We start from the raw sequence: 9,864 nt of genomic DNA on the forward strand, positions 1-9,864 counted from the left end.
CCACGCATGCACGGGGAGAACATGCAAACTCCACACAGAAAGGTCCCAGCTGGGAGTCGAACCGGGGCCTTCTCGCTGTGAGGCAAGAAGGCTAACCACTGCACCACCGTGCAGCCCTGGGTGAAACCATTGACTGTAAAAATAATTATTCTTATAATAATTATTATTCTAAAAATAATTATTCTGTATATAAGAATTCCCAGTTATTCTTATATACAGTCTTTGGATGAAACAACCCCCAGGTGAGTCAGTCCTGGGCTTTTATTTGTGTTGGAAATTCCCAGAAGCCTTCACTGTCACTTCTGATGCTTTTAGCGACCTTTTTCAGACCTGCTCCACGTCTCTCATGAGGATCCCAGTTTGCTGTTTTCATTGGAAGAAAGTTTGTTTTAGCTTGTTCTGTTTTTTTTTTTTTTTTTGCCAGTGACCCTTGATTATTCCAAAAATCATTTCTTTCTTGAAGGTTTCATAGACAAATGTTACTTTTTATTCTTACTAATATATATTACCTTAATGAATACAGAATCAAAATAGAAAATTAAACCATATTCTTTATTTTCTCCTTTTACTTGATGACATGAAAAAAAAAGTGGATTCGGCCTGTGGACCAGGATCCCTTTTAGATTTTGGCTCTTTGAGCAAAAAAGTTTAGGCACCCCTGATTTAAAGCATCATTATTCTCTGTGTCAGAAATCCTCTTCACTCTCATGTGATTCATTTTCCTGGAGACACGTGCACCTTCAAACACTAGATCAAATGAGCTTTTTTTTTGGCCATCACTGCACTGGATCACAACACAAACATCACAGACAGCAAGAGTCTGCACAACTGTGCATGAGCTGATCATTGCTAGCTTTGCTGAGAAAGTAGGTGTGTCTGATGGTCTGGGGGTGGAGCTAGCACACAGACTCTTCTTGAAAGGGGCGGTTCTCACTTGTGTACATCACCTCGTGAGAACCTGCTCATTTTGGTGGGTTGGTGCTCAGAGCGCAGGTTTTTAGAGGAATACCCAGTAAAGCATAAATGGATCCAAATACCGCTTTGGGGTTGTTTAAAGTGAGGAACGAACATTATTAACCACTTAAAAGTACAGAAAGTTGATTTTGCATGGTATAGGCCCTTTTATTTCAAAACTTCTCTTCCTATTACAAACTTTAGAAGAAGAAGAAAAAATGTATTTTTGACGTACTTGTACTTATAAATGAAGTTCAAGCACCGCTCCTTCTGAGTGTTGTGTCTAAACCAACACCCGAGTTTAGAAACAAAAGTTATGCTAAACATTATTTTAGAATAACTGGACGCCTGCACTTGACTTGCTATCACTTATAGACCCTTCTCATGGTCACATGAGACAAAATGGCTACATCTCTGCTGCTGTGTAAAGAAGGTGACTTTATGGGTCTGGACAGACTAAGCTGAAAGCTGAACACTGTTTAAAGCAATTTTACCTAAATAATAAAAGGTAACCTAACCAATTGTAATGTAAATGTGTACAATATGTATTTTCTAAATGTCCTTCCTGGTTGTATTTCCTCTCATAGATCAAATGTCAGTATTCCTCCTGCAGAATGCTCCACAGCTGCATCTCCAAAATCCTCTGGATGATATTAAACCAGTCGTGGATTATTTCTCTACAACCCGGTCATAGTTAGATGAAGGTTACAGGAACTTCATTGAATGCTGCTGGTTTGATTATGAAGGTCATTCAGGTTTTCTTCTTCTAATTGATGCTAATGCTAACGCTAACTTTCCACGACGGGGATGAGACTGTTAGGGCTCTGCCACTCCTGACTCAGCTCTGACTGTCTCTAATCACCTGATTGCCTTCACCTGCGTTCTTCCCTTTATATTGCTCTGCTCTCCACCTGCCCTCTGCCAGAACGTTGTCAGTCCTCTGCTCTGCTCACCCTTCAAATTGGCCTGCCCGCCCAGCTCTGCCTCCAAGCCAGCCAGCCAGCCAGCCAGCCAGCCAGCCAGCCAGCCAGCCAGCCAGCCCCGTCCAAACTGTCTGCTCCGCCTGGATCCTGCTGCCCTGCGCTATCTGCCCAGCCTGAGAGTGAGTAGTGAATCTAAGACTCACTCTCTGATCCTCATACTGTGGCTGATTCTGGTTTTTCTTTCAAGTATCCGCTCCGTGCTGCCCTCCCCCATGTGAAGACTCAAGACCTGTTCCTGTTCCGCCATCCTGAGAATAAACCTGTTCTTATCTCTACAGTTTGCATCTTGGGGTTCTTTAACTACCTTCCACATTTCTGACAGACGTAGATCTGCAGAAGATCTTTTCTGTCCAGTTAAAGTTGATTACATATCTGTGTTCACAAAATCACTAAAAACAGACTAAAGTCCGACAATAAAGAAAAACTAATAACTGTTGTGTTATTTTCTGACGTAGCTCCTCTTTGCTGTTGATCATAACCGTCTTTGATCCTGCAGGATAATAAAGATAAACAAGGATCAAAATCAATTGTAACCGATTCTTCAGGTTAGAGGTGGATAGCTACAAATGCATATTTCTTCATGGACCTCTGACTGTCAGCAAGAGCATTACATGGTTCAAACTCGGGTTGGAAGGCTTTTCATTTCGCTCTTATTGTGGCTTTGGGATTCATGGGCAAAAAGACACACCCACCTGTTTGCTTGCTGCAGCCACCTGCCCGGCCCAGCGCAGGCAATGACACAAATCTTCTTTACAGAAATGATCAAATGCAATATTTACTATGCACCTTTTTAAAAAATGGAAAAGCCATAGGAATGTTTTTCTTTATCAAAACCACATTAAAATAAAAATAGGATATGTCTTCCCATCTTTTTCCATTTGTATGCATTTTTGAGAAGACTCCAGCCCTGAAGGTTAGGCCGACCCCTGCTCTAAGGCAAAGCTTTTGCTGTTTTTACACTAAGTTTATTTTAGGCAACTTGAACAGGAAAGAAAAGCAGGAACTGCGAAGCATAAACCTTTATCAATGACCACAGCTGACCAGTTTTCCAGAGGAAATGTTTGGTTCTGTCTAATGTCACTGTAGGAGGAAAGTCACCTGACAAGCTGAGGCTCATCCTGCCTCAGCGGAAACACGCTCTGACTTATGGCTTCCATGACAACAGATTGATTCCTCTGTGTTCCTGCACAGATGACACTGAAAGGAAGAAGTCATTGACACGCAGTGACTTTTCTATTTTGATCTGTTTCTATTGTTTAAAGCTGACTGACATGTTTGATCCAGCAGCTACAACCAAGACGGTAAAGATTAGAAGAGCAGCTGGGAAACAAAATCCTTGATAACTGTAATCAGAGCCATGAACTCAACAAAATGAACATCCTGCTTCAATGTCACAAATGGACAAATGGAAACGCCATCATTTTCTAACCTAGTAATTACTTTACTAGCCTCACTCGCCAAATTTTAAGTTACAGCCCAGCAGCATTTACTTTAATTTATGTTGATATAGTACTCAAACCTGACTGAGATCTTTGAAAAACGTAGTTAAAAACTGTCTGCAGATAAACTGATGCTTTACTAAGAGTTAGTTTGACTGAATACACTCGAAATCTTTGACCATAAGTAGATCTTAGTTTTTTTATTTGACACTATACTGAACGAAGAAAAAAACTGAGTGCAGATGTTTCAGCAGCTTGCACTAGGCGGTGTGTCAAAATGTAAAAAACCAAACAAATAATAATAAAAAAAGACACATTAATAAACAACCTAATCATTGAAGCTGGGAGACGCCTAGGTCGCTTATGCCCAGGGCCGGCCCTGCTCTGAAGTCCCACTAACATCGAGATGTAGGATTCTCCACAGGCTGCAGTTCTAACACCATACACATCCCCCTCCCAAACCCCCCCCCACACACACACACCAAACACACCAAACACCCTTCACAACCGGAAACGGCTGCAGTGGAGATGAAGACTCATTTTTAAACAGTCTGGTTCACTGGTGAGTGCTGCGCAGCCCGGGATGGAGTAGTGAGGGGGTTAGTGGATGGTCACCATGTCCCAACAAGGCTGTGACGTCAGCAAAGAGGTGGTGGAGTCATGGTTTGGGCTGGAATCATGAGGAGAGAGCTGGTCGGCCCTTTAGGGTGCCTGAAGGTGTGAAAGTGACCTCTGAAAAGTGGGTGGAGTTTCTGACTGACCACTGTCCTGGTACAAAAAAAATAAAAAGTAATACCAGTACAGTACGCACCCAGTATTTAAGTGGTATTTACATGGTACTTTTTTGTACTAACTTGGTACTTGCAGAATAATAACATAGTACTTTTTAACGGACCCTACTGGGTACTGAATGGTAATATTTTTGGTACTTGCTGTGTATTTATATGGTACTATTTAGTTCATGCTTATGTGGTATCTACTGTGTATTTATGCTGTACACACTGGGTTCTTACATAGTACCTACTGGGTATTTACCGGTTGTGTTAATGTGTCTTCTGTAGTACTTACCACATGTAAGACCTGTGAACATGACAGGGTTTTTATCAACTCATCATCGAGTTCTGAAACACCAGGTCGTGGTTTGGTGGTTTTAGGAGATTTTGCTGCAGAATGTTCTTCAGTCGGACTGTTTGTACGATGCAGGTTTTCTTATGAATATTGATCTGACTCATCATTTTTCATAACTCTCCTTCTGTTCAGTTGAAATGCGTCATCCTTTCCAAAGGCAGCCTCGTTCAGAAAAGCTCTCCTCATCACGTCTTCTTGTTTTGGTTCCACCCCGTGCAGGCCCGTTCTCTCTTAAAGGGGATGAGAGGTCCCTGACACCAGCCTATGGTGACCATGTGGATTCTTAGGATATGAGCTGAAGTCATCTAAGGTCAGACGCTGCAGCTGTGGTCGATGTGCTGCAGCACAGAAACACCAACACCAGACATCATTTGTGTTTCATGACCTGAACGTCTTGTTTTGCTGTTTTCTACCTTAAGCATGAAGATGATGTTAAGACGTCGGTCAGGACCTTTGGTTAAGTTGGGCTCTGTTTCTTTGCGGCCATCCGTTTCTGCCGCTCCAGATCTGTGCACCAGAACCTCTCCAGCAGATGAGGAAATGTCCCAAAGGAAGTCAAATAAACAGAGAAAAAAGGGTGAGGGAGGGCCCAGAGCTAAGTGGAAAAACCAGTGAGGGTCAACCAGGGCCCCAGGTACGTTTTCCATCTCCAGTGCCTCTGGACTCCGTTTGGATTTGTCTCTTTTCAGCACCCTCAGACTAAATAAAAAAGGTTTTCTATCAAACGATGAATTTCATCATTTTTTTATCCTCTCTAGCAAATGAACATAGATTGTAGCAGAGTGCCACTCATGTTGGACATGCTTTGCTTTAACAATCGAGGTTATTTGTTACTCTTTCAAGTGTATAAATGGAAACCTCTTTTGTAATTGAAGATTAACTTTTAGCCGCTCGGACAGGAAGAGGAGGGGACACAGAGAGGGGTGGGGGCAGATGATAATACAAGGTCATGGGATAAGATGAATGTCATAAGTTCATTACATGCATTGATCTCCATACACTCACGTACACACTCACGTACACACTCACGTACACACTCACATGGTATCCACACAACTACGTACAAGCCCTAAGCTATACTATACTTACAGTTCTTAGAGAGGTTTTTATATCACAAATCGCTCCAATTGGTATTTGCACACAGACAGACTTACAGTGGGGATCAACAAGTTTGTACACCCTGGGTAAAATGTTAGATTCTTGTGCATAAAGAAGCCAAAGAAAGACGAAAAATTTCTCCAGGAGTATCAGATTACATGAGACATTTTTTAACATGTCAAATAAAAAATACTTTAATGCATCATTTACCCTTTCAAAATAAAAGAAAAGAATGGTGTGTGCAAAAGTTTGTGCACCCTGCAGAATTTATGCTATGCCCCGCCTCCTTTGGAAAAGCTGAGACCTGACAGTGTCACGGATGGTTTACAATCATCGTTTGCAAAGACCAGATGATTTCAATCTGAAAGATTTTCAATAATCTGAGTAATTTTACTTCACCAATCAGCATCATGGATTCTTCCAGCGGTTGTCTAGGAGACTGAAACTGGAAATAGTTGATGCTCACAAAGCAGGAGAAGGCTGTAAGAAGACAGCAAAGCGTTTTCAGATTCCAATATCCTCTGTTCAGAATGTCATTAAGAAATGTCAGTCAACAGGAACAGAGGAAGTTAAAGCAAATCTGGAAGAGCAAGAAAACAGAGCAGCTGCAGGATTGTGAGTCCAAACCCGGGTTTGACTGCAGGATCCTCCAGAAAGACCTGCAGACTCTGGAGTTGTTCTAAACTGTTCTACTGTCAGAGAGACTTGTAGAAATATGAAGAGTCATCAGAAGAAACCCCCTTCTACATCCTCACCACAAAACTCAACCTTTGAAGTTCACAGATGAACATGGAAACAAGTTCTGTGGACCGACCCGGTTCCAATGGAACTACAATGAGTCAAGGTTTGTTTGGAGAAGAAAGGATTCAGAGTTTAATGAACAGAACCTCTGTACAGCTGTTAAGCATAGGGTTAGAACAATTCAATTCAATTTTATTTATATTGCCCAATATCACAAATCAACTGCCTCATTGGGCTTCATTCATCAATCAATCATGCTCTGGGCTTGTATTACAGCCAACCACTAGTAGAAGGAACTAACTCTGCAGGATGACCAGACTTTTTTTGTACACACCTCAATCTCTTTGTTTTCGGTTATTTTGAAAAGGTAATTGATGGATTTTTTTTTTTTTTGACAGTAACCTTTATTGGACTATTGTTGGGTCGGCTGAGGCTTTAGCTCACTGCATAAAGAAACCTACGTGTGCTGATGCTGTGTTTGACTTTTCACCAAGAGTCCTTCTAGTAAATACAATCTGTTCATTTGCAAATGACAAAATGAAGTTGTATCATCTAAAGACAATATGAATGGACTGGAGGATGGAGGCCTCTGGATCCTACAATAAGGGAGATGATATGCAAGAGATCCTGTCATTCAGTGTTAGACGAACCTGGACTCTTCTTATCTTAGCTGTCACTGACACACTTCCGGCTGATTCTGAGCAGAATTCAGCCGGCAGCCCACTTCCCAAGATATGATTTTAACAACCTGAGAACAATAGAGAGAACTCCACCCAATCTCACATTTTGTAAAGACCTACAGTCGTGTTCCAAGCACTCGGTCTGAAAAGACACTTCTTTCAGACTGACTGGTGGTACACCTATAAATGGAAAGCTGCAGGTTAGGTTCTTGACCTGCCTCCACATGTGTCAAAGTCTCTTTGTGAACTCCACATTGCTCCTGGTGGTTGCAGGTTAATGCCATGTATGCAGCGGAGCTGCTATTGCAATATGAATGTGTGCATGCCCGGGTGAAAGGGACTGGAAAGTGCATTGGACCTCAATCAAAGTAAGGAAAGTGCTACAGAAGAACATGCCAAGCTGACTACCAATTAGAACTCATAAATGGACTGGGTAAAAGGATTGTTTCAAAGTGAGCAAGGAGAAAATACAGACGTTTAAGGAGATGTTTTGAGAGAAACATTTGTGTTACAACATGAACAACAGCTTCAGCAGAGGTTTGCAGCCCATGGAGATTGAGCTAACCTTTCTAGGTATGACAGAAGAGTAAAATGAGCAAACCTTTTTATGGATATGATTTTTTTTAAAGTCTTATATTTTCCGGTTCCAGGTCAAGAGCGGCAGACGTGTGTCTCCAGCTCTCCTCACCTCTTCGGCTTTTACAGTCTTTTAAAGGGGCCCTACCAAGGCAAGGCAAGTTTATCTGTATAGCACATTTCATGTACAGAGACAATTCAAAGTACCATGATTTTCTTCAGCCTTTCAGAGTGAACTATATCCATATATATGATCATATATTACCCTTAGACTTCTAAAAAACAAATTATTTATGAAATATTAGTTATATCTCATGTGTTTGTCCCTACCTGGAAGTAAACGGCTCGATTCCTGAAGCTCTGCCTGTCGCTGCGTGCTGCTGTTGTCCACTTCATGACGTTATTCCAGACAAAATCTGTGTCTGTATTTCTCCCACGAAAATAATCCAAACTTCTTCAAGGATTGATGCACATATGATATATCTTTAGTAGGTCTGGCCATCACTAAACTCCTTCACAACACAAACACACGCGGCTTCTGCACAGCTGTGCGGGACCGGGTGTTAGGCGGGGGGGGGGTCTTAAGGGATGCTAACGGAGCTGTGATGGATGCTAACACGACCATGGAGAATCAAGTTGGATTATTTCTTGCGTCTAAAGGAATTTTCTTGGACCTTAAGACTGTTGAGGTCTGTCATCCGCTTCCTCGGAGAAAGAATATGGATAAACCAGCGATCCTGATCAGGTTTGAGAATCAAAAGCACAAGATAGTTGTCATGAAACAACACAAACACCTGAAGGGCTCGACTATCTTTCTTAATGATCATTTATCCAAATACCATGCTGATCTGGCGAGGCACACGAGGCTCCTATGCAGGAGGAAACAGATCCACAGTACGTGGATCCAGAACTCCAGGATCTTTGTCAAACCACTCAGACCACCGGACCAGACGAAGCTTCTGGAAATAAAATCCATGAATGACTTTGAGAAATGTGGGATTAGGCACGTTTGAACCTTTAATTGAAGCAAACTATGAAATATGAACTCAACAAACCGCTGACACTTCCCATCAGCTGCTCCAACAAATCACCTGTTTCTTAACCCCTCTAAGCATTCTGGGTGGAGTATTCAGATCGGATTACAGTATTCCCCTCTTATTCGCTGAGGTTAGGGACTGGGGACATCGCCCAATACCCAAAAACTGTGAAAATGGACATCCCATGTCCCCATCCCCCCCCCCCACCACTTGGTCGTAGAACATCTGTCACCGATCCATACCCATCAGAAACACTTCTGTTTGTAAAACATTTATTAAACAACTTCAGAGTATTTCTCAACATTGTAGCTGGATGGCTCAGTGGGCTAAGTATTGGGTTTGCACCCAGGAGCCCTGGATTCAGATTGGGTCCTTAGATAAGACTTTTGACGCTGCTGCCTAACTGGGTCCCTGTGCCCATCAGGGTTGTGTCAGGAAGGGCATCCGCTGTGAAAACTCTGCCAAATCACTGATGGGAAATAGTGGGTGCTGTTTCGCTGTGGTGACCCCAAAATGGGATAAGCTGAAAGAAGAAGAGTATAAAGAGTTTTTTTTTTAATTCAGCAGCATACTTTATGATGCAGATTTTCACTTTGTCTCTCTGTGCCTTCAAACCAGGAGCATGCTTTCTCCTTCATCAAATAAGTGTGAGAGGTCATCTTCTTCCATCATAAACACCTGCTCCGGATCATAATTATCCTCTGGAATTATCTTTTTCAGCATTTCTGGATTTTTTACAGCCACTTCAGTCAGCTGATGCCATTTCTCTATGCAGGGGCATGAAGAGAAGAGGAAGGCAGGTGACGGGCCGGCGTGCTCTTCATCTGTGCTCCTGGATACACTTCAGCCCCACAGCACCTCTCTCTGACACTAAAATTTCGTACAAGAGTACAAATTTGAGTTGACAGAAACTTTGTGATGAACGAGAAGAGTCATGTGACTGAAAAAAATATCTAAATGCGCCAATAAAAAATGTAAATACGCGGGGGACTATTTTGTTTTAACTAATATGCCTTAATAGTATGTGCTTCTGATGGTCCAAAAATATGGATTCAGCATAAATACTCAAGCCTCTGTCAAGGAGATAGGAATAAAACCATCTTAAGAGAAAACCAGACAAGCTAGCTAAATCAGATCAAAGCCTTATTATCAACAGAATCAAATGCTGAGGTATGATTTTCTCAGTGTTTGATAAAACTGAACAATGATAAACAGAAATCAAAATAAA

This window comes from Oryzias melastigma, unplaced genomic scaffold (assembly GCF_002922805.2).
Source record: "Oryzias melastigma strain HK-1 unplaced genomic scaffold, ASM292280v2 sc00184, whole genome shotgun sequence".
NCBI lineage: Eukaryota > Metazoa > Chordata > Actinopteri > Beloniformes > Adrianichthyidae > Oryzias > Oryzias melastigma.